Below are 25,621 nucleotides of genomic sequence, written 5' to 3'. Positions count from 1 at the left end.
TATATATATATATATATATATATATATATATATATATATGAATCTCCAATCTCCATTTCAGACATTGAAAAGGTGAGACAGACAATGATTATTCTGCTCCTGTCTCTACTCCCGGCAGTTGCCTGTTGCCAGGTGCCCAGAGCTACAAAGAATGCTAAGACACAACCCCAGCCACCGCAAGATGAAGCCACAACTAGAGCTGCAGTCAGGACCCACAGGGCAGATGAAGGCTCCCTGAGAACACAAAGATCAGGTTCCCCACAAAAAGGAACATGATTGAATTTTGCTCCTTCCACCAACACAACTAATCCTCTCACCTCAGCATTTAATCCCGCTATTCTGGGGCCCTTTGCTGCCTGTCTCTACTCTGCAAGCCCGGCTGGTCCAGCCTTCCCCTGTCCTGCTGTGGCTGGTGAGCGCTGGTACCTTCCTGGTCTGTAGCCCACTCCCCCTTCTCCATCCTCCCAGCCGGGTTAGAGGTCAATGGTCCCCCACCTGGGGAACTTCTGTCCTGTCCTCAGAGCTGTGCAGCAAAGGTTTCCAAAGCCATCTCCTGGCCTCTCCTGGGCGCTGGGCACATGGCTCACCCATGGCCACTCCTCCCTTTAGAATTCTTCCCTGGCTTCTGGGACCCTGTCTTTCCCATTCTTGCAACCTCTCCCCTTTCATCCCCTGTATATCCGCCAAACTGTGTACTCTAGCCTTCCGTGGCTGAGTGCCGTTTCCTTCAGCTTCATAAGGCACTGAAGCTCTGTTCACTTCCAGGAAATGGCTCCCCGAAAACAGTACTGAGTCCTGGACCATCATCCTTCGTCATACCGCCTGCCCCTTTCCAGGTTCAAACTCTCCCCCAAGCACTAGAGTTTGGTAGTAACCCCCTTAGATATTTCAATATGGGCACGTAGACATCCCGGCATAACCCAGACTTCTCAACACTATCATCCAGCTATCCCAGCACTACCACTGAGGCATCCCTACCTCTGTTACCCAGACATCCGGACATCACCACCCAGACACCCCAACACTCCAAGACTCACCAACACCACCCGGACACCCCGGCACTACCTACACATTCCAGCATCCCCCAGACACCCCAATACTGCCTATACATACCAACTTCCCTCAAGCTAAACCTCATTCATTCATTTTTTAAAATGTATTTATATGTGTCGGATCAATGTGTTAGTATGTATGCCACATGTGTGCCTGGTGCCCACAGAAGGCAGAGGGGCTCAGATCTCTTTGAGCTGGAATTATAGACAGTTGTGAGCCACCTGATGTGGGTTCTGGGAACCCAGCCTGAGTTCTCTGCAAGAGTAGCAAGTGCTCTTAGCTACTGAGCCGTCTCTTCATCTTCTGTCCTTCTTCCAGCTCACTGTCTTTCTCCATTCAAATTTCCAACCTGTCTTCACCCAGTCTGGCCTGTTCTGGCATTCTGCCTTGAGAGGTGGTTCCAGTGTTATGGTGGGACATACCAGCCTCCTCTTGCTTCAGCTGCTGCATGGCCTTGTGAGGACAGCTGGCCACACTTTCTAGCTGAGCCCCTCTCCATCACCAACGGCTCAGTCCAAGCTGTCACCACTCTCAGACCCTCGGCAACTGCCTGCTTATTTGTCTGCTCGGGTTACGTTTCTCCCCTCTGACCCAAGCCCGGCAGAGCAGCCAACGTTCTCTCTGAAACACGCACATTTTACTGCCTGACTCTCACTTCGAACCGTTGAGCAGCCTGCAGCGGAAGAGCACAGACTTCTCCAGCCTTTGAGCGCCCCTTCGGCCCCAGCGTGGCTCCTGCCTCGGTTAGTCTTCCTGGGGTCTGAGAAGCAGGAGCCCCGCCCCGTGACCTTCACAGTGGACCAGTGCAGTGAATCACGATCGACGATGTGAGTTCACAGTGGGCAGACCTACTTCTTTTGATAGTTCTTGGTGTACGAGGAACACTTGGTGCAACTCTGGTTAGTGAAGAGTAACTCTGTGGGACCGGAGTGATGGCTCAGCGGTTAAGAATGCTGGCTGCTCACCTAGAGGATCAGGGTTCAATTCCTAGAGCCCACCTTGGGTGGCTCACAACTGCTTTTGACCCCCCCCCCCCCCCAACAGACACACATCTTTTAAGATGCAGTTTAGAAAGTAGCTCTGAGGGCTGGAGAGATGACTCAGCAGTTGTGACATTGGTTTCTTGGGGTTTTGTGGATATCATGCTCAGAGTGACTGCAGCCATGTTGTGACGTTGGGGTCAGAGACTATATTCTGAGATTTGGCGAAAGAAAAGATGAATAGCACACAGGCCCTCCATGGTGTCAGCGCTCCCTCCTGCCCTGCCCCCAGAGGTCCTCATTGTGTGACAATAATTTTCTCAGTTGGGTTTTCTGTCTTACATCTTCCCGGTAAGTGACACAGGCATGGTAGCATTTGGTCTAGCCTCATGTGCCCTCCTCATGCCCAGTTAGTGTCCATACCTGACCAGCTGTTTTCCTCCACTCTAGGGGTTTCCTGGTAGCACCTGTCAGAGTTTTTGAATCTGCCCCACCAACACCTGAATCCCTGGTTGGCCCTGTAGCCCCTCTCAGGCAGTGAACAGGTGTGCGATGCTGAACACTCTATGTCCTCCTGTTCTGCTGGTCATACAGCTTAGGCCACGGGCTCCTGACTCGGTCTCCCAAGGTCCTATAAGAGGGACAGTCACCGTACTCCAATGGCTTCACCTGAAACCCACCAAAAAGGGTCATCCCAGAGGGTTCCAGAGATGACAGTGTGCCCAGCATGAGTGGCAGGGGAAAGACATTACACCTTTAAGCCTAAAAAGGTTAGAGGAGGGTGTGAGGTTCTATAATCTGGAGAGAAAGGTGGAGACTTAAAAAAAAAAAAAAGCCACCTCACATGGCCATAAGCCAGGCCATACTGCCGTCTCACAACCATAGGAAGGAAGCCAGGAATCCTGCTCTATTGTTCCTGACATCTGCTGTGTCCTCTGTTGGAGCACAACTGGAAGCCAGAGGTCAAGGGGCCTGGTGGCCTTAAGGTCAATCGTCTGGGATCCAGCAAGGCTTCGGAAGGACACAGCACAGCTTCGGGCTTAGTAATTATAACAGACAGGCACAATGGCAGTCTCGAGACTCACTTCAGCACACCTGTTTCCTTTAAAAAAAATTAATTTCAACCGCAGGGTGGACTGTGAGTGTAGTGAGCCTCAATACCCTTAATCAGGGCCAGAAAGGGCACCACAAGAACCCCAGTGTGTTTCCTTCCTTCCATGAGCCATTGCCCATCTGCAATCAGACCCTCTTCCTCTCAGTCTGGTTCAGAGAATGCCAGATGACTTCCAGATCTTACTTCTTGTCATCCTCTCCCTCTCTGCTGGTGCCTCTTTCAATTCTAGGGGCACTCCTGTTTTTAGGAAACCCTGATCACCCATATTTTTCTCACTACCACCTGATTCTTCTCCCCATTTGCTCCATCACCTCTGATAAGCCAGCTTTTTTAGCCCTTCACCCTTCCAAACGGTTCTTGCCACAAAGCCCCTTGATTGCAAAATTCAGGGGACTTTGTTCACTCCTTATTTTCCTGAGATCCAGGCATATAGCTGTGTTGATTACTTTCTTCTTGAAACCCTTCACTACTTTGGTTGCCATGGCAACCCCCTCTCCTCGTTGTTCCTCACATCACTCAGGCCCTTCCTCTCTTTCTTCTTTGTCACCTGTCCACACCTCCATCAGCTCAAGTGTCTCTAACTCTGATTTCCCCCACGAGATGTCTCTCCCTATCCCTCTCCCTCCCTTCTCAAGCCCACGCATTCCCTAGATTCTCTCCCTTCAACCTCCATCCCTGGGTTGGTCCTTTCTAGAACTCAGGTGGGACGCCATGGCTGCTGGCCACTGAGTCGTGCCCCTGTCCTCAGCTCTGCCTGATACTGTGCCTGCTGGTGCCTTCTTCCAAATGACTCGTGTTCTGTGCTTGGGCTCCAACACCCTTCACTGTCCACCAATGCCTGCTCTGTGCCCCAGAGAGGAGAATCACTATTGGCCCTGTTTTCTCACCACACTAGCCAACAAACCGGAAACATTGCTGACTTTATCTTCTGAATTGGAGACGGTCATTTCTAAGTAGTGTGCCCATCTGCCACCACAGTGATCTGCCTGAAGCACAGATCTGTCACTATGGTGTGAATCCCTTCACCAACTGTAGGATGGTGACCAGGTTTCTTCACACGGTGCCATGAGGTCCCTCAGGGCCTGGGCCCTGGCTGCTTAGCTCCATGAATCTCGTTTTCTCTTTCCTCCGCTTTCCAGGACCATGTCAGTCTCGAGGTTCTCTTGTTCCTGTGGCATTGAGCGTGCTGTTGCCTCTACCTAAGTGTCTTTCCAGTTCCCTTCATCTTCCACCTCTCCGCCCACTTTAAAGAAGTCAGACCAAGATCTACCCTCTTCTGGGATGGCCCCGACACTCTAAATATTCTATTCTTGCGGTTCTCATATTGTATTGTACTGGTCCATCGGGTGCTGTGTGGTATAGTACTATTTTCTATATCACTTGATGGTCAACCTGCTCCTTGTCAGTTTTTGCTTTGATGTGTAATGAGCTGCTCCAAACTCCCATGGCATGAAAAATGTAACTTATAGCTAAAGGCGCTGGGGCTTACAGAGCTGAGCAGAGTGCCAGCTGCATTAGAGGGCAGAGGAATGCAGTCCTCTGAAGGCTGGATCGGGGAGGGGGGGTAGTGTCCAAGAGGCTCAGCAAGGCCAAGCACCTCCATGAGCTTCCTCTGCATGGACACACCATGGCCAGGCGTCTCAGCACACAGCTGTCCCTGCCAGGTGTACCCCAAATCAAGCTGCTTCTTACAACCCTGTGTCCCCAACTCCAGAACATCCTTTCTGCCACATGGTGTTGGCCAAACAGGTCACTAGGGCCAGCCTGCTTCACCAGGGAGAACCTTCTCAGTGGTGGAGGTACACACATAGAAGGCAGGCAGGAAGGCGCAGTGGCCACTTCTGCAGCCTGGACAGTGGGGCCTGGTACTCTTTCCAGATCTGAGCAGAGTTTTGGGCAGGACAAGGATGTCATGGAAGCTCCAAAGTCTTTTGAAACAGGGAAGACGTGTGGTTAATGGCTGGGTGCTAGGAGGAAACCAAGGACCCAGAAACAGAGGGGCCGCAGAGATGCTCAGCCGTGCACAGCTGACTGTGGACCTGCAGACCTGAGTTGGATCCCCAGCACCTACCTCAAAAGCTGGGCAAGGTGCGACTAGCATGTAATCCCAGAGCTGGAGAGGTAAGGACGGACAGATCCTAGTGGCCCACAGGCCAGTCAGCCTAGACTAACTGCTGAGTTCTGGGTCTCCGTGAGAAACCCTGGTATCCCCAAAACCAAAGTGGGTGACTCCTGAAGGACGCTGCTTCAGGTTAACCCTCTGGCCTGAGTGAGAGAGATTGAGAGAGAGAGAGAGACAGAGAGAGAGAGAGAGAGAGAGACGTAGACATATACGGACAACCTCTTCCTGCCCCAAATGGAAACGTTTGAATGACCAGTGAGAGAGGAACCCTATGGAGACACGAGAAACTTTCCTAGATCTTCTCAGGGCTGGTACTGGATGACCAAAGGTTCCTATCATGGACTAGTAGACCATGGGCCCTAACTGGTGAGGGGCCTCTGTTCTCTTACTTGTCCCAGCAAGTAAGCCATCGGGAAGGTACAGGGTATGGAGCTGCTGGTGGTCAGGATGAAGGTTTAGCAAGGATACCTCAAGTCAGGGGACCAGCAGTGGCTGGTAGAGGTGACCTAGCCAGGTGCACGTTCCTGGGGTCAGGGCAAATGGAAGCTCACAGATGAGCCAAAGTGGGGAGAAGGGCAGGTGTGGTGGGAAGAAAGAAACTAGAAGTGGATGGCTGATATCTGGGGGAAGTCCGGATGTTTTATAGAAGCAGTGAAGGGTGTGGTTCTGAGCAGAACGGGGTGAAGGTGGGTGGTGAACTTCAACAAAGCAGCAGTCTGGGGAGGCTCCTCTTTGTGGCTGCTCCTGCGCCGTCTTCCACCATACAGTCTCCCTCTGCACAGCTGGCTCTGGGCCTCCATCCCTTCTCCATCCGCGCTGGACACCAGCTACTGTCATGCAGCCTGCCTTTACTGACAATCACTGACCGGCCAGGGCTAGATCCTGATTTGAGCCAGGGGAGCACTGGTTCAGCATGCTGGGATTTGACACTGACACACCCGCCTGGTGCAGGCCCTGGGCTGAACATTTTCTAGGTGTCTTTGAACCTTGTAACATGCTGAGGTGCGCACTGCTATCTGGTTCACAGAGGAGGCTGCTGAAGGGCGTGGTTTGAGGGTAAGTTAGAGGACACAGTGAGTAGCTCCTGCAGACTCTCACGGCCATGTCTTTTCTCTCTCTTTTATCATTGTTAGAATTTATTCAATTTGTATCCTGGCTGTGGCCCCCTCCCTCATCTCCTCCTCCCAATCCCATCCTCCCTCCCTCTTCTCCCCCTATGCCCCTCCCCTAGTCTATTGATAGAGGTCTTCCTCCCCTTCTATTTGATTCTAGCCTATCAAGTCTCATCAGGGCTGATTGCATTGTCTTCCTCTGTGGCCTGGCAAGGCTGAACCCCCCCTCCCCCAGGGAGGTGATCAGAAAGCCAGCCACTGAGTTCCTGCCAAAGAAAACCCCTGCTTCCCTTACTAGGGAACCCACTCACTTGGAGACTGAGTCTATGGGCTATATCTGAGCTGGGGTTTTAGGTCCTCTCTATGCATTGTCCCTGGTTGGGGCATCATTCTCTTCAGGGTCCCCAGGGCCCAGTTTTTTGGCTTTTATCTATCTATCTATCTATCTATCTATCTATCTATCTATCTATCTATCTATCTATCTTGGCTCTGTTGGTCTCCTTTGGAGCTCCTGTCCCCTCCAGGTCTATCTCCCCCTTCTTTCATAAGATTCCCTGCACTCTGCCCAAAGTTTGGCTATGAATCTCAGCCTCCGCTTCAATATCTCCATCAGTAGAGTCTTTCAGAGGCCCTCTGTGGTAGGCTCCTGTCCTGATCCCTGTCTTCTCCTGTTTCCAATGTCTTATTGCATTTGTCCTTCTGAATGAGGATTGAGCATCTTCCCTAGGGTCTTCCTTGTTGTTTAGCTTCTTTAGGAGTATAGATTTTAGTATATTTATCCTATATTATAAGTCTAATAACCACTTATGAGTGAGTATATACCATGTGTGTCTTTCTGTTTCTGGGTTACCTCACTCAAGATGATCTTTTCTAGTTCCCACCATTTGCCTGCAAATTTCATGATTCCCTTGTTTATAATAGCGGAGTAGTATTTCATTGTATAAATGTACCACAATTTCTGCATCCATTCCTTCATTGAGGGACATATGGGTTGTTTCCAGATTCTGGCTATTCTGAATAAAGCTGCTATGAAGATTTTTTTTTTTTTTTCCTTAAAGAACCAAGTAACATTCCATTGTGTAAACATAGCGCATTTTCTTTAGCCATTGACCCACTGAGGGACATCTAGGCTATTTCCAATTTCTGCCTATCATGATTAGAGCAGTGGTGAACATGGTTGAGGAAATGTTCTTGTTGTATAGTTGAGCATATTTCGGATATATGTCTAGGAGTGGTATAGCTGGATCTAGAGGTAGCACTATTCCTAATTTTCTGAGCAAGCACCAGATTGATTTCCAAAGTAGTTGTACAAGTTTATATTCCCACCAGCAGTGGAGAAGGGTTCCCCTTTCTCCACATCCTCTCCAGCATGTGTTGTCACTTGAGATTTTGATCTTAGCCAAGGTGAAATCTCAGGGTCATTTTGATTTGCATTTCCCTGATGACTAAGGACATTGAGCATTTCTTTAAGTGTTTCTCTGCCATTGATATTCCTCTATTGAGAATTCTGTTTAGTTCTGTACCCCCTTTTTTAATTGGATTACTTGGTTTGTTGGGCATGTCTGTTTTAAAAAAGGGTCTCACTATGGAACCCACATTGGTCTCCAGCTCACAATTCTCCTGCCTTAGTCCCCTGAGTATGGCACCTTTGTCATGATCTTGAGGGATGTGACACATTAGCATTCAGCAAACCCATGGGTTCCGTGAAGGGAGAGGTAGAAGGCCTGAGGAAGAGGGCTGGCCAACAGGGACATGGGATGGAAGGCAGGAGAGGAAAGGCCTCCCGAGTTTCACCCAGTCGGTGGTTCTACCCCTTCAAGCTGCACCCCCTCCCCAGCTCTAAAACTTCCTGTGTGAGGAAAGGTGCTTTTGACAGAACATAGCATCACATCTAAGAGTAGCTAAGAGCAAGAACATTTATTCAAGTGTGAACAATTCGTAAGTCAGTGGTTGCAGGTACACTGGCTCGGAGTCAGCCGTCTCCTTCCCCTGCTGATCACAAGATGGCTGTCAGGGTTCCAAGCTTCGTGTTTTCACTCAGCAGCACCTAGACAGAAAGGGAAAAGGGAGGCCAAGAAAGCTGCCAGCACATCTCCGGCAAGGGAGCAAAGCAGGCCCTAAAACCACGCTTCTAAGTCCCACACCATTGAAATGAGCTCACAGGAGGCCTCAAACCTGCACCTTCTCTTATCTGTAAGACTCACTATGTCCTGCCTAAGCTCTGGGGCGTCTGAAAACTACTCCCTGACAGCCCCACGCCCGCACACTGTTTAAAGTTCGATTCTGGTTACCTCTGACTCTAGGGAATCTATTTGCCCCTTTCTTCTTTCCACCTTGTGTTCACAGCTGCTCTGTCTTCCCTGCTCTGGCCCCTCCCCCATACATTAGGAATCGTGAAAATACCAACATTCCATTCTGCAACCTTAATAATAACATTCGCTCAGTGCAAAAACTGAATATCGATGAAAAACTTCTGTATTTCCTGTGGGTGCCTAGATACATATTTACAAGTTTTTAGAAAGGTCTAGAGAAGCAGACACCAGGCCCATCACAGTGGCAGCCGCTGGGGAAAAGAGAGGGAATGGGATGGAAGCAGGTGGCCAGAAGGGACTCCAGCTCCAGCAGCGGTGCTCTGGTTCTTAAAAAGGGGGATGTATTCATGTTTTGCCTATGTCATTAAACTTTAATTTGAAAAAAAATTTCCCATTCATTTTCAGCCAATTACTCTGGCTCTGTGCTTGGCTGTGTCTGTGTGTTTGTGCCCCGGGAGGAAGAACATTTACTTTGTGTGTGTCTGTGAATGAAGTGCAGCGATTAGAATGTAGATTAAAAAGAAATGTAGCAAACAAAACGGGAGGGGGGCGGCAAAAACTCATTCACAATAATGGAAACCAAAGAAATAAAGCCACCGGCTTCTCAGGAGAGCTTTGCGTGGAGACTGTGGCCACCGGACAATGCGGACTTCGGCCTGGCAGACTTCAGCCCGGCCTCCGCAGTGAAAGGCACAGCGCTGCACTGCTGTCAGGTTCCCTGGTGTTGGTCTCTGAATTCACAGTATTTGACAGGCAGCTTTTCAAATCTGCATGGAGGAGTGAGCTGAGACAGCTGCAAGGAAGCACGGCGAAAAGTGGCATTTTACGTCACAGATATCAAAAGGTGAGAAAAAGAAATGTCAAATTAAAGTCTGGTTCTTTAATTTGGTTCTGACAGGAATAAACAAATTAAACACACACACACTCACACACACCGAAACAAGCCAACCAACCCAGGGTCCTCAAAGCCACCTAGCAGTGGGGTCCTTATTCTAGAGGGAGCATCATTTCAGGGTGGCAGAGAAAGGATGAACAAGCTGGTCTGTTCTATTGTGTTCCAATAATTGGCTGTCCGTTTTGAGAAAGGTTAGATGCTGTCTCAATTCAATCATAGAAATATATTCCTGATGCAAGAAGGAGCCAAGAATAAAAACTGTGAGATGACTAGAAAAGAATAAAGGTTCCATTTAAACCAAACATGATATATATTAAAAAAGGAATAAAGGAGATTGAGGAAATGCATTTGAAAATTTGGTGGCTTCTGTCTAACACAAGAGTCTACAAAGGGCTGAAAGCAACAGAAATGCTAGAAAAAAATTATTTGCACAAAAGCACAAAAGCTTACTGTCCAGATTACATCAGGACGTTCTGCAGGCCAATGAACTGAAGAGCTTCATGCAAGAATAGACAGGCCAGAGCAGGAATAATACAGACGCCCAATGTACAGATGGAAACCTCACTGGCAAAAAGGGAGATATAAATTTAAAAAGGGATTTAACTTTTTCACCCATCCAGTTGGCAAACATTGAGAACTGCTCACAGTGTAGGGATTAAAGTCTCACAGCCTCTGGCTAGACGCTTGCATGGTACAGAAACCATGGAGGGCACTGGTGAAGTCTGCTAAAATTGAAAGCGCGCAGAGCCAGCGTTCCACTTTTCCATCACTGCCAAGAGAAGGCTGCTCAAAGAACCAACTGATGGTGGAGTCTGGAGATAGAGAATGTGAGAACTGGGGATGAGCTGTGTCAGAGGACAAGAGCATTAGGAACCAGCATGGCTGTGTTGTGAAGACACTAGAGTGAGTTCAGACCAGGAGCCTCTGGCAAGCTCTCAGCATGGTGGACTCATTCAGAGAACTCGCATGGATTTCACGCATGCCTAAGCAGCAGATACACAAAGCTGTGGAGGGAGGGGATCCAGGACTTTGGCAGAGGAGACAGCAGCTGGGTTCACATCATTCCACCTCTAAACGGAAGAATGTAGTCATGCTTTGCTTGCTTAATTAAAGTGTAATTTGGAAAGATTCTAATTTGTTTTCAGCTAATTATGCCAGTTATGTTTGGTGGTGCTTGTGTGTTTGTGCCCAGGGAGGAAAAACGTTTACTTTTTGTGTTTGCAGAGCAAGTCCGCTGATTAGTGAAAGGTTGGGATGGACCGTGGAGAACACGGGTCAAGTAAACAGAAGCAGAGAGCTGTTAGCAAAACCTTAAGTACCTAAGAATAAACCAAGAAGTAGGCAAGACTGCCACCAGAAGAAAAATACCAAACTTGTCGAAAAGGCAGAGATGCCTTGAACTGAAACTTGCCCATTTCCCTCTCAGATTCACCCACAAATGCCCTAAAATCCCAGCAAGGTTTTAAGGCTTAATTAGCCGGTTCAAAAATGTAAACTGTGTGACAAATCTACACGATCAAGATAATGCTACAACACCAACAGAGTGGATTGCCTTCACTGTTATCAAAGCAACTCTCTCGGGGCAAACGGATGACTTGGAGAGAAAAAGTGAGGCACAGCTGGGAGCTATGTCAGACAAGTGAAGTAAGCCAAAATCACTAGAGGAAATGACAGCACAGGCAGCAAGTTGTACTGGAAAATGTAGTCACTCATTTTGAAACGTACTGAAAATAAACAGCTATTCTACACTCTAAATAAGCTTTGCCTGCAGTAATGTGTTAGGTGTGAAAGCTGGAAAATAATTTTAAGATACAAAAGAAAAGAAACAGGAAAATTTCAGGGAAAAAAGTGGGAAAATGATTGTGAGGCTGGTAAAGGGAAGACCTTCAGAAGGATACGGGGCCTACAGTGCTACCACTTGGGAGGGAGAAGCAGCAGGATCAGGAAATCAAGGCCATCCTTGGTTATACAGTGAGTTTGAGGCTAGCCTGGGCTACATGAGATCTTGTTTAAAGAATCAAAACCAACCAAAAACTTCACACAGTGGATGGTTCAGGCCACAGAGTTTCTGGAGCCTTTAAGTTCTCTGTTGTGCTCGTTTGACTGAGGGAAAAACTACCTCAGGACAGTGGTGTTTGAAAGGAAAAACAGAACACAGGTGAGTCTGACCCAGTAGAAGGTAAATGACCCTTAACATGTAACACCATGGCACGGCCACAGCCATTCCAGATACCCCCGTCACTAATAGATTGTGTGCCACTCTGAAAAGAAGTCCCTGACGCTCTGAACAGAGGCTTCCTTGGGGAGAAGGCCCCAGTCTCAGGTGGCAGCTGGGTTCACATCATTCCACCTCTAAACGGGAGAATGTAGTCATGCTTTGCTTGCTTAATTAAAGTGTAATTTGGAAAGATTCTAATTTGTTTTCAGCTAATTATGTCAGCTATGTTCAGTGGTGCTCAAGTGTTTGTGCCCAGGGAGGAAGAACGTTTACTTTGTGTGTGCGGAGAAAGCCCGCTGATTAGTGAAAGGTTGGGATGGACTGTGGAGAACACGGCTCAAACAAACAGGAGCAGAGGGCACCCATCCAGAGCTGCTGGGAAACCCTGTGAAGGGACCGAGGGTCAAGTTCACCAAGAAACAGAAGGCAAGCTGACCAGAGGAAGCGGGCATCTTCTCTGAAGGGACAAGGTGCCTGGGGCTGGGAAGGTGCCCTGAGCACACAGGAAAGGGGCTGACTTGCTTCAGGTTTATCTGTGAGTTCAGGGAAACTCCAACACAATTTCCTAGCAAAAGTTCTCTTGAGACTTCATTTTAAAATTCATGAGTAGGACCAATGTGTAATGATGACAAAAGCAGTTCTACAAAACAGAGGTGGTGAGTGGGTCCTACCCTGACCCATCAGGCCTGGGAGCAGAAAGGCACAGAGGAGCAGGGACTGCCAACACGGCACACGGGGCCAGCAGCTTTGGTGCCAGGTAAAGGGAGCAGCTTCAGATGAAACTGTCTACATTCCACAAAACAGTGCTGGGGCGTGACAGTAGATGGTAAGGTATGGAATTTATTCTTTATATATGATGTGAATATATATTTATAAACTATATATAAACATAAATATTTATGTAAGAGAAGAAAATACAAGAAAAATACCTTGAAATTAATATAAAGGCTTCTTAAGATTGCCAGAAGATGTAAAAGTAAAACCAACAGACAACTATATCAAGAGCTCAAGTTTTTCTAAAAGCAATTCAATTACACGGAAAAAAAAATCACAATATAGAAAAATATTTGTCACTACTGCACTAGTATATAAAATTCATGAAGTATATAAGGACTAAAAATCACTGAGAGATAAAATAGTTTTAAAAGAAAGAAAAAAAAATGGGCAGGATGTGTCTTACCTGTAATCCTAGTACTTGGGAGACTAAGGCTGGAATGTGAGGCTAGGATTCACAGTGAGACCTTGTCTCAAAAAATGAAAGAGAAAGGGAGATGGGTGGGAGGGAGGGAAAGAAAGAGAGAGAAGGAGAGGGAGAACGAGGAAGGACATGGATGCACAGTCCATGGATGAACTAGGAGGGAAACTAAAGCTTTGGCTGTGACGGGATACAGACAACACCCACTAACCGGAGACAGTATTTTTACTCATCCAACTGGTAAAAAATGCTAGACTTGGAGATGTTTTGGCTGGAGATTGAACTGGGCGCTTTGGAGAACACTAGTCATTTTTTAGCTGAATTCACGACATGGATTCCCTGTGACCCAACAATTCCAAGTACTTGTCCTCCAAAAATACTTGTATGTGAGCAAAAGAGGACAAAACAAGGGTACCACCAAAAGCATTTTAACAGTCAATCAATAGGAAACAAATGAGGCAGAAGGTGGCAAGGCCTGGTTGCCGCTGTGTGCGGCCAGCCGAGTGGAGCACGCGGTTGAACGGAGATGCAGACAGCCACTCAAGGCGAGTCTTGTAGGGCACAGAGCTCAGTGGCTATGCAGACAGACAAAACAAAAGGACAGAGACAATGTTGGAAAGGGCACAGGCAAACTCTAGACAGACACAGCCACTAAGATTGTCTCCCATCCCCGAAGGTACAAGTATCTGAGGCAGAGGCCAATGGCCAAGTAGGGACGCCCCATCTGCAAAGTGGACTGTATTTAAAATGAAATGTATTCATGTTTTACTTGTATAATTGAAATTTAATTCAAACATTCAAATTCATTCCTTGCCAATTAGCTCAGATTTGCATGTGTGCTGTGTTCTCATTTGTCTGTCCAGGGACAAAGCACGTTCGCTCGGTGTGTGTCTGTGAATGCAGCATATTGATTAGCAAACTGATTAAAACTTGGAAAGTAAAATGAAAAAACTGGGCAAGGTTTTCCATTCACGAAAGCAACAAAACTAATAAGGTGTTCAGGAGTCAAGCCATTAAGAAATGTGGAGAACGTATGCGACCTGCAGGGCCAGCTTTCATTAGAAGGCATCAAAAGCGAAGCAAAACCAAACCAAACAAGGGAGACTGACCACGGGAGTCGGGCGCCGCAGTCGCAGATGGGAGAAGCTGATGGCATCCTAATGATGTTATTTTTCCCTCCAATGCAGTCTCACGTAATAAGATTTTTTTTTTCCCATGGAACTTTGACAAGCTAATTATAAGATATATAAAAGTAAGCCAGCAATATAACAAGGTAATTTTTTAAAAAAGAATAGAGGGCAGGGTAAGGGTACTTACCGTATCAGGTATTAAGACACTATTCAAAGCTTTGCTCATTAAAGTACAGCCTTGGCTCACAAACACATACAGAGATCAGCAGCAGGAAGAGACTAGACACAGGATCTGGGAGGAAAGACAGGGCAGGGCTGTGAGAGGTGCTCAGCAAAGGTACTGTCTGTCAGACCCCATCTCTGTCACCTCACACACAAAAATGTGCCTCAGGTGGAGTAAACACAAGAGCATAGCAAATACCAGAGAGTTTGGCTGCAAACACAGACTGCCTGCTACAGGAGACGGTCCTGTCTCTAGGCCATACTAGTGTAAGGTGGGACACTGAAGGGTCACTTTCAGAATAGCCAAGGGCTCCAGGAAGACCAGGTTGGGTCTGCCAGCCTGACCTCCCAGGCTGCTCTGTTTTTCTCTCTCCTCTCTTCTGTCTCACAAGGGTTCCGTCACAAGGGCTGCAAGCCTACCACCATCTCATCACTTGTGTGGTATTGACACGATCCGTTGTTTCTTCTCTGACTTCCATTCCCTCGTGGAGGGAACACAGAACAACGTATCATGTGAAGGAGGTGATGTTCCTGTGAGGTGGTGAAGGTGGTGAGAGCTCACAGATACGGGTGAGGTGAACTCCACTTTAGTTCCCACAGTCACCCAAATGTCTTCCTCCCCAGATTTAACTGCTCTAATTCCTCTTTGTAGCGCTGCAACAGTCATACTTTTTGGTGGAAACAAGAATACATGTCGACTTTTGGGATTCCAGTCTAAGACAGAAAGATGCTGGCTTGGTACCTAAAGAGTTCACTGACTATTGCACACAAAATATTAAGTCATGATCCCAGTCACAAAACAGAATCAAACTGGTGCTAATTAGACATGCAGGCAGGATACAGGAGAGATATAATCTCCCCAAAGAACATGGGATCATGTTGTTCTCTAAAAGGTAAATAATTGAGTTTTGCCCACATTTGGTCATATACACATTATTGCCCCAAACTAATTTATCTTCCTGTGCACTTGATCCCAGCCCCTTTGGGAGCTTATTTCAAATAATTGTCTCCATCCCTAATTGCTCAATTACTCTGGCTCCACAGCCCAGAAGAGCCATGTTCCAGCGCTGCTCTTTCCTTTAAGATTAAGATGAAAAAGTCCAGGGCCTGTTTGCTCCTTTCTCTCCTCAGCTCCCCGTCTGTCTGCCTCCCTGGAGTCTGCTTCTGTCTGTCCTGGAGGAAGCCTCTGGCACAGGTTACACCCGGCCCAGAATACTTTCTGCTGGACTTCCATTGGGGTCTGGAGTGTGCTCCTGTCAGAGCAGCCGTCAGCGCTGAACACTGTACACTGGTGAGCGCGGCTGATTCTTTCTCCGCTAACACTACAGTCAACTGAACGCCTGGCTTCACCAAAGGGCCCTTGGCGCTAGGCCTGCTGGAGGGTGGCGTGACTGTACAAACTTTGGTTAGGGAACAATATTTGCTATCACTTCTTGGAGCTCATGTTGTCTATGAACATGCTCATCCTTCCTAGCCTCACCCTCTACACCCCCATCTTTCACATCTGCAAGTTCTCCTTCTTGACTCCTTACAGGGCTCTTAGGCACAGTCTCATGTCCCTGGTGCATGCTGACACATTCCCCTTTATGTTCCTGTAACTCCCTGCTAATGCTCTTTTAAGGCCACTACAAGTCAGCTAATCCTGAAATCCAAAGGGAAAATTCCTGTCTTGATCTGACTGGAATTCACTGCCACATTTGACAATGTTGATTACTTTCTCCTTGAAACCCTTCACTACCTTGGTTGCCATGGCAACTTGCTCTCCTAACCTGTTTGTTGCATCTCTCTGGTCCTTCCCTTTCTGCCATCTTGTTCAGTTTCTTGAATGTCTCTAATTCCTAGTCTTGACCTAGATCTTCTTCGACCTTCTCCGCATGGTCTCTGGCAAGTCACTTTCTTTGGGTCTCCATTATTGAGTGGCAATGGCTCCAGGACACTTGTGTCTTTTTCAGCCCTCACCTTGGGATTCAGGCATCTGCCAGGCCTGTCTGTGTCCCCAATACCCTCACTACATTAGCCACTTTCCGGTGTCTCTGACTAACTCACAATATGGTGTCCCTCAACCCAGCAGCCTACCACCCATGGGACTGCTCTCAAGACATCTGTGCCACTCCTGGCCTGCTCTTTTAAATGTGTGTGAATGTGCATGGAAGTGCATGTCAGAGTGTGCATATATGTGTGAGTGCATGACATGGGTACTGGGAACCACATGTGAATACTCTGCAAGAGCAGTGTGAGCTCTTTACTATGGAACCAACTCTCCAGCCCCAGCCTGACCTCTTAGTAGCCAACCATTCTAAGTACTTCTGGCTTCTACCTAGCATGAGGTCCTGATCCATTCCTCTCCAACCCTACTGGTCTAAGTTGAGCTGTCTCTCATACAATCTCCTGCCTCTGGACAGACCAGCTACTTAAGGAAGGAGATCAGGGCTTTCTAGCATCTCTCACTCATACAGCTCTATAAACCTGTGAGAGTTCTTGGTATGAAATCTCATGTAACTGAGGTAGAACCTGGGCTGCTCTATCACGCAGAAGACACAAGGCATAGCACGAGTCCCATGCTCAGGCAGCTAAGCCATGGCTCACTTGACCATGACTTCTGGTCCAACTGTGACAGAAAATAGCTGTAATTCAGTGGATACTGCGCAGAAGAGACCAAAGAACTCAAGACTACATCCTCATCTCTAGCCCCTTCGCTTCTCACCACTCTATCTTTTTGCTTCCTTCTCTGGGTCAGTTTCCTTCCCTGTGATACAGGCCAGTGCTGTGGCTGGCTGCCTCACTGCATGCAGGTGGAGGGGCTGTGATGATCAGACGAGACAGTGGCCATGATCCCATGGTATATACTAACAGGAGTTAAGTTCACATTGAGGCCAAGGAGCATCCCTGAGATGCAGATAGTATAACCACAAATTCTATGTCATTTGTTGACATAAGAGAAATCTTTCTGACAAAACCTCCATTTCAGACACTAAAGTTAAAGCCAGACAATGATTATTCTGCCCCTACCTGGACAGTTGCCTGTTGCCAGGTGCCCAGAGTTACAAAGAATGCTAAGACACGACCCCAGCCACCAGGCAAGATGAAGCTACAGCTAGAGCTGCAGTCAGGACCCACAGGGCAGATGAAGGCTCCCTGAAAACATGAAGATCAGGTTCCCCACAAAAAGGAACATGATTGAATTTTGCTCCTTCCACCAACACAACTAATCCCCTCACCTCAGCATTTAATCCCACTGTTCTGGGGCCCTTTGCTGCCTATCCCCACTCTGCAAGCCCGGCTGGTCCAGCCTTCCCCTGTCCTGCTGTGGCTGGTGAGCGCTGGTACCTTCCTGTTCTGTAGCCCACTCCCCCCTTCTCCATCCTCCCAGCCAGGTTAGAGGTCAATTGTCCCCCACCTGGGGGACTTCTGTCCTGTCCTCAGAGCTGTGCAGCAAACTCTTTGCTGGCTTCTGGAACATATGCACTTCTCTTGTCTCTTCCAATGGCACCTTCTCAGGTGCCATGCTGTATCTGCCCTTAGAAGCCCAGTCACAGATAAGCTTTGGGCCTGGTTCCTGTGAATCTGTCTGTACCTTTGTGCAAGTACATGTGTGTATATAATAGATTTGTATGTGTTTGTATGTGTACAGGCACATGTATGTAAAAGCCACAGGTTGAAGTCCGGGGTCTTCAGCAGTCTCCACTTCATTTTCTGAGACAGGGACTCTTGTTGCTCAAAATTTGTTATCTGGTGTGTGCTGCCAATATCCATTTTCATCTTTTATACAGAGCTAGGGATTGAACTCAGGGCCTAATGTTTGCATAGCAAGCATATCAACTAAGCCACCTTAGTTGTGTGCTCTGAGGTGAGTTTAGAATAGAGCCTTCCTTCTAGTAAACAGCGTATCAACAATCTGAACCTTGGTTTTGTACAAGCCTTATCCTCTTGCTCCAGGTCTCAGTCTCTGGCTCATGATGACACCTAGAGCTATGTGCCAACAGCACAGAGAACTAGCTAGCTACAGGAAGGTCTGACTGGAAACAATGACAATGACAACAGGGTAGGCAGCATTTCCAGGTGAGAAAGCCACTGAAACTCTGCCAGGAGATTGTGTGGAGAGAAAGTTCACCTACTCAGCTAATGTGAATGAATCCGCCAGTCTGTAAGCATCCAGTTCTGCAAGAAAACATTACTCAGGGGCCACAAGGGCTCACCCCTCCCACTCACAAACCTGTACTGACCTACCTGAATGGTCTGCCTGCCAAGACATTTCACCATAAGTAGCAGAATCATCTCAGCCAGTTCCTGGCAAGTTCACCTTCTTGGGGCTGCAGCTGTCTTGATCCTTCCATGTTCCGAGATGTGGAGTTGATGAAGTCTGATCCATGCCCTGATCAGCACTGTCAGAGCCTTGGGGCATCTGAAGATGTGGTGCTGGCACTGAAAAGGAACTCAGGGATAACCCAGTTCAACTGCCTCCTTCTAAAGATGGGGAAACAGGCCTGGTGAGTGGAGGTAACTCCCAGCAAGTCAGTGGAGAAGCATCCTTACTGAGAAAATCAGGACAGGGACTTTGCCTAACTAACCTTGATTCAAAATGGTGCAGGGGCTGGAATGATGGGTCAGAAGTTAAGAGAAGTAGCTGCTTTTGCAGAGAACCTGGGTTTAGTTCCTGACATCCACATAGCAGCTCACAACTGTCTATAACTCTAGCTCCAGGGGATCTAAGGCTATCTTCTGGCCTCCAAGGACACCGGGCACACACATGGTGCGCTTATATACATACGAAAATAAAATAAACGTTTAAAGCAAAACAAGAAGAGAAAGAATAGGGGGGCTATGGGTTGTAAGACTCAAGTAGTAAATTTTCATCTCTCCAGGGAAGCAGCACATGGTGTGAAAGGCATGCTACAATCAGGAAGGACAGACTATTTTTGCCAGTCCTTGCTGGAGGTCTCCTATGTGAAATCTGGATGATTGAGAACTTCAAGTAATAGAATAGACAAAACAAAAAACAAAATACATCCAAAACTAGGTGAGTCTCTCTAGGAATCCCCAAATCTAAGTACCCACAAGTGCACAAAACCCTAACACACCATGCAGAACTGTGACCAAAGGAGAGTTGCTTTCCTAGTCTTGACCACTGTAGGTATCAATGTTGAATGACCCAGGAAGCCCCACCAGCTGGCCAATGGATAGAACCCCTGATTCCCATCCATCATCATCACCTTAACACTGACAGCTTCAATTGATAGCTGTACTACTGATTTCAGACAGTGTTTCATGTAGGTCAGGTAGCCTGAAACAGGTAGCCAAGGATGACCCTGAACTCCTGATCCTTCAACCTCTACCTACCAAGTGCTAGGATGACAGGCATGAGCCTCCATGCCTGGCTGCTTCATTTGATGTAATTTCTCATTTCTGACGTTTATTTCCAACCAGCAAATATTTATTTAGTGCTTCTTAGCAATGGTTTCAGGACAGATAAGGTCACTGGTCTGATGCTAAGCTTCTTTGGTTTGGGTGGGTAGATTGTTTCATGCTTTCTGTCCCAGGTTAACCTCGCTCCTACTCTTTTAATAGGGTCTTAGCTCCAATGTGACTGTTTTAAAAAGTATCTGCTCTTCACCCCTTCCTCTCAGAACAGGTGTGTTCCAACCCTCACATCCCACCAACCTCCTCCATCTTCTTGTGCTCCCAACCCTCAGTGTTTCACCTCAGGATCTCTGCCCCCTTTTTCACTCATGACAGGTAGGAGAAGACCACAGTGGTTAAGGTAAGGCAAGGCCCAGGTCTGCTCTTACTCATCGGCAATGGAAGCCCTTTTGTTCAAGAGCCACAACTGTGACACCCTCAGGGCACTGCAAGGCTTTAGGAGAGCTTACTGATAACTAACCGTCATACCTCCCCATACCTCCCAACTAGAAAAGCACTTGCCAAATAATAGCCTCTCTAGCTCCCTTCCTTCAAAGCTGAGAAAACAAACTCATCTTCACTTGTTACCCTCACACGCTCCTCTTCTGCCTCTATCATTTTGCTAAGCCCAAAAGGAATGATAAAATCCCCTAGGTGATACAGCGATTTCTTCTTGGTCCTCAGGATGGTGGAAGTTGTCACCCCAATCCCAGACACCTTTTGAACTACCTCCTTTGAGGACAGGTAAATGTGTCTGATTGGCACCAGAAGGAGCACAGGGGTGCCAGCCAGGCTGTAAGCATCAGTTGCTCCACTCAGAGAGCATGCCATCCTTGTGGAAGGACAAAAGTTGAGCCAAGTGCCACAGAAAATGCCCTGAATTAGTAAAGAAGCCCAACGGCAGCCATGCAGATCATAGGTTGAAAGGAGCTGGGCTGGGCCTCAGAGGCACAGGTGCAACTGAGCAGCCAGAGATGACTGGATCCAAATGAAGGGAAAGCCACGGGCCTGGGAAACACTGAGGGGCCAGAAGGCTAGGTTTACAGGTACAGATATTTTGTCAGATAAGGGAACTAAGAAGGTTACAAAACAGCATACAAGGCTGTTAAATGGGTACAGCAACAAGGGCCATTATAACAGTCGCTGAGTGTGTGCTAAACCCCTGTGGGCCCTAGCTCCTGTCTGTGCAAAATGGCACCACAGGGCACCCACAAAATGGCTCTGAGTGTGAAAATAACTGGCTCATACTTGACTAGTCAGTGAAAAGAAACAAACCCCAAAGCCATCCACTAAAGCAGTCCCCACAGAGAGCCCTGTCCATGTGTGAGCAGTAAGGCCTTACAGAGCTGAAGCCTGTGGACTGCATGGGCCTGGAGTAAGACCAACACCTCGGCAGTGTGTTTGCAGGGATGCAGCATACGGCAGTGGAGGTGGGGGCTGAAGAGTGTTATGAGCCCAACACTCTGGTGCGGGTGCTCATGATCTTTGAGGAGAGAAGGCGGGAAAGGCAAGAGGAGCAATGCCAACAACCAATTCAGTTTATGGTCAGTCACAGCTTGGGAATCTAGAGCTGCTGGGTCACTGTTTACCTGTAGGTAATCTGGCCAGTGCTGGTCTTGGCTGTAGAACAGGGAATCTGTGCTCTTACACTGTTGCCACTTCACCCACCTGCCAGTCAGGGACAGTAAGAGTGGAAGCTTCCAAAAACATGGGGTTGAGGGCACAGGGCAGGGGGAGAGAAGAACATAACCAGGACACCACTACATCATGCCTGCCTTGTGTGCTCCACTGTACAGAAAGAATGCCAGGCTATGTGTTCTTATGAGGTTCTTCTCCTCTACCGTCTCAAAATACTAGTCTGGAAAATAATCCTTGTCACTTCAGAGTTGCCAAGAGGAGTCTTGGGAGGGGATTCCCTTCCTTCTAGGAAAGACCAGTCACCTAATGCCTTTAGGAGTCTAGCACTGATTGACCAAACCACCACCTATTTACCCATAAAGCCACAGACCAACAAGTCCTGTGCCAGACCTGGTCAGGCAGGTTCTGTGTCTGGTCAAGTGACAAAGCCTCTATGATTAAGGGTTGTGTAGGACCTCAATGACCCAGCTAAGGAGTGGGAACCACTGAAGTGCTTTTCTGTTTTCCTCCCTTCCACATCTGCCTTTGCTATACATGAATATTCTTTGCACTTCTGCTCCCAAGAGTAAACCTCAAGTTTATTCCTTTAATGTAGAATCCTTTGATTTAATACTTCATTGCCTTAACACACTTTGAGCCAACATCTCTTAAGACTGAAGAAACAAGAATAAAGGTCACCAACATCTCATAGGAGATGGCTCTGGAAATGTTAAGGACTTCTTCCTTGATTAATAAAATAGGGCAACAGGCCTCAAGGAACACGGATGGTGAAGAACAAGGTCATATGTCAAGTGTGCGTATGTGTATGCATGGGGCGGGGGGGGAATCAAGCCCAGGGCTCTAAAATCTTCTGTCTCCCTGCCTCTTTTTTTGGAAGGCTGCCACCACTACATGGGACAGGGGAAATGTCAGCCTGGGTGAGCTGTCCATCTAAGTGTGGGCTCTCTACAACTGCCCTGGGGAAAGAGGAGATGTGAGAACCACCCAAAGATTTGCCTCTGGGAAGGGTCTTGTCCAATCAGATGCAACAAGGCACCCTTGCACATGCCCCATGTGCTGGCTGTTCTGAGGAGACAGAGCCTATGGAGTGCCCTCCCACCAACAGAGGGAGTGGCACCATGGAGACTGCCTTGAAGCTGATGCTAATGGCCTCCATTTTAAGGTGAGGAAACTAAGGCTAGAGGGGCATCTGGACAGTCATGCAAGTCACAAAGGCACAGCATAAGACCTAGGTCTTGGGGATGGAGAGATGGCTCAGGGGTTAAGAGCACTGACTGCTCTTCCAAAGGACCAGGGTTCAATACCCAGCAACCACATGGTAGCTCACAACTGTCTGTAACCCCAAGAGCTGACACCCTCATACAGACATGCTGGCTAAACACCAATGCACATAAGACAAAAATAAATACTTAAAAAAAAAAAAAAAAAGACCTAGGTCTCCTTGAAGCCACCGAGCGGAGTTTTTATCTAAGTCCATTCTGGACTCCAGTGTGAGTCCCTTTCCTAGATTCCTGGAGGGAGACAGGCCTTCTATAGGGTCCCCAGCTCTGTGGCTTTACCTGACCAGGACAGACAATGCTGTTTTCAACCTAACTCCATTCTCCCCAGTACTGGCTTACTAAACTCACTGCTGCCACTTCTGAGCCCTTTCTTCTCATTCTCAGCGAACTAGACAAGTTGGTAGCCCTCTCCAGAGTCCTGCTGCTTCCGCTGCTCAAGCATACACCATTCCCTAGGAGCGAGTCCCACCTCACATGCTGCTTATTGTGATGGCTCCCTGTCGGCTGGAAACTAGAGCTCTCAGGACTGTTTAGAGCCTGCTAGAGACAGCTCAGCTTTAAAAATCCTCCTTTAGCGTCTCCCCAATTGTCGATGCTCTAGCTTTAAATAGACTGACCTCTTTCCCCAGGAGCGTTCTGGGGTCTAAGACACGCAGATACTAGTGGTCCTTCATTTTCCTTTGCAGCTCAAGGTCTTTACCTGTAAGCAGAGCTGCTGGTGAAAAGCAACATCTCCTTCATTATTTCAGTGCTCAAATATTTACACTTGATTTTCAGATCTGAGAGTCAGTCCTCCCAGGTCTGCATCAGCTTCCTCCTGAGACTCTCAGAACATCTAGGCTTAGATCTCTGGGGTGACTTGACCAATAAATACTATCCCCTTTCTCTTTAGCCTGGAGGACAGTGTGATGACAGAAACTGTCCACTGTGGTTCCCAGGGTCTCACCAAGCATGAGATCCTGAATAAAATTAGATGAAGAGTAAGGCAGGTCTCCTGAGCAGGACTCAGTGTCTAGGAGGAACTCTGAGGTATCAGCAACAGTGTCCATGAGGACTGAGGGATGTGCTCCAGACAAGCCATCACCACAGAGAAGAAACAAAGGGAAGCTCCCAACACAGGCCGTGTCTGGGCTCACATGGTACACTGATCAAAGCACACAGCACATGCAGGCAGCTCCCTACGAATCCCACCACCAGCTCAGTTCAGCCACCTTCCTCAACTGGACTCCAAAAGAGCCTAGGATTTGGGGAGAAAAGATCACCAGTGTTGGGAAAACTGTATTTGTTCCAAAGACCACATTTTACCCATCAGGAAACTGATGGAGGTAGGACACCTTCTCAAAGCCACACTGCAAAAGTGCAGTGAGGCCCTCGAAGGCCTGGTGGTCCTACTTCTGTGGAGGATGCAACTTCATTTTGGTTTTCCTGAAAAGGAGCACAGGGAGAGAAACAGCATTCTTGGTGAGGTGGGAAGTCCACTGGGCAGACAGAACTCCAACATGCCAGGCACCCTTGGAAGGATGGGCTATCAATACCTTACTGAAAGGACCACAAGTCTTTCAGAGGGAGGCCTGTATGTGACTTTCAAGCACATGACCTAAAACCACAAAGTTGCCTTCCAAGGGAGAGCAAAATAAGCAATGATCTTGGCCTCACTTATGTTCCAGGTGCCTCCACAGGAGAGGGACACGAAAGCCTCTGTTTGTTTTTGGAACCTGCAGTTGTGTACTTTGCTGTCTCTCCACTCTGCTAGAATCAGGAGGTCCCGGAGTGCCAGGCCTGCTTGTCCTGACATCTCCAGCAAGGCTCATATACAGGGTCTCTGTGTTTACTGAACAAACCAGCCTTTCCCTATGCCCTGCTCCTCCGCTTGTCAAGCTCTGTAGACCCCCAAAGAGCTACACACAGCAAAGACCTCAAGAGGTAAGAGATCCACCAAGCAAACAGACAGAAAAGATACCCTGCAACTTCTCAAAGAAAACCCTTCTAAAATAGACAATTCTTCGTAACTTTGTTTCTTTCCCTTTAGATAAGGTCTCACTCTGTAGCTCAGGTTGGCCCAGAACTAAGATCAATCCTCCTGCCTCAGCTTCCTGGGTGCTAGGATTATAGGCGTGCTGATTACACATTGATTACAGCTCTTTGGAAAGTTATAATTCCAAAGAGAAAACCATAGATCAGTAAAGCCAAGAATGCGGAAAAAAAAAAAAAAAAAAAAAGCAGAAGAGCAAGAGCAAACCTACTCCAGCTTTTCTACAATAAAGGAAATGGCTAGAGAGGTCACGTGAACTACTCTGAAGTCACCGAACCCCCTTCACACATTCCCTTAGCAGCCCTCACAGCAGCTCCCAGCCCTCAGGTAGAATGCCTATTCTGCTCTCTGAGAGAGACGTGGGGATGGATGCCCAGCACTGGGCTCTAATGTTCTGCCCCGACTGAGAATCCCGGGTCATGCCCACAGTAACACGTGCACATCCACGGCATGGACTATACCCCGTGCTTCCAGCTTCCGCCTAAGATGTGCTGGGTGGACGGCGAGCCTTATTTATTTTTCCAATTGAAATGGCATGAGGGGTTTCACTTATTTTTACTTCAAAAGCAGCACCATAAAAATCCTTGATGATTAGAGCCCCAGCTGTCCTGAGTTGTTTATCAAGGGATCCATTACTCAAATCTTCTATGGAGCAAACAGTTTCAGGCGGGAAGCCGTGGGAGCTGAGAAGCGCAAATGTCTCATCTCTGAAAACTTTCAGACTCCCTCCTGTTCACCGCCTGGACTGCCCCTGCTCCCCTCCCCCAATTCCACCATCTGTTCTCCAGAGAACAGATCAAATTTTCCAGCTAAGGTACTCTGGCGCCAAGGACTCAGCCCTGTGTGTTTCACCCTGCCCCCATCAACTTAGAAATCCAACACCATGACCCAAATGGACTGCAGCCACATAAAACCACAAAG

The 25,621-nt window shown here is 47.9% G+C and overlaps 1 long non-coding RNA gene across 2 annotated transcripts; it reads right to left on the bottom strand.

Annotated features, from left to right (window-relative positions):
* Positions 1-8,287: 8,287 nt before the first annotated feature.
* Positions 8,288-18,981, bottom strand: LOC129672785 (uncharacterized). Of its 2 annotated transcripts, none has more exons than XR_008719553.1 (3): positions 18,581-18,981; positions 14,319-14,423; positions 8,288-8,428 (listed from the first exon to the last, which is right to left on the bottom strand). It is a non-coding gene; the product is annotated as an uncharacterized LOC129672785 (long non-coding RNA). The 2 variants fall into 2 exon arrangements; XR_008719552.1 differs by lacking the exon at positions 8,288-8,428 and adding an exon at positions 13,099-14,232.
* Positions 18,982-25,621: the final 6,640 nt, after the last annotated feature.

Source organism: Psammomys obesus, unplaced genomic scaffold (genome assembly GCF_907164565.1).
Source record: "Psammomys obesus unplaced genomic scaffold, mPsaObe1.curated_primary_1811, whole genome shotgun sequence".
Lineage (NCBI taxonomy): Eukaryota > Metazoa > Chordata > Mammalia > Rodentia > Muridae > Psammomys > Psammomys obesus.
Note: the sequence above shows the minus strand (reverse complement) of the source record. Positions and strands in the feature narration are given on the sequence as shown.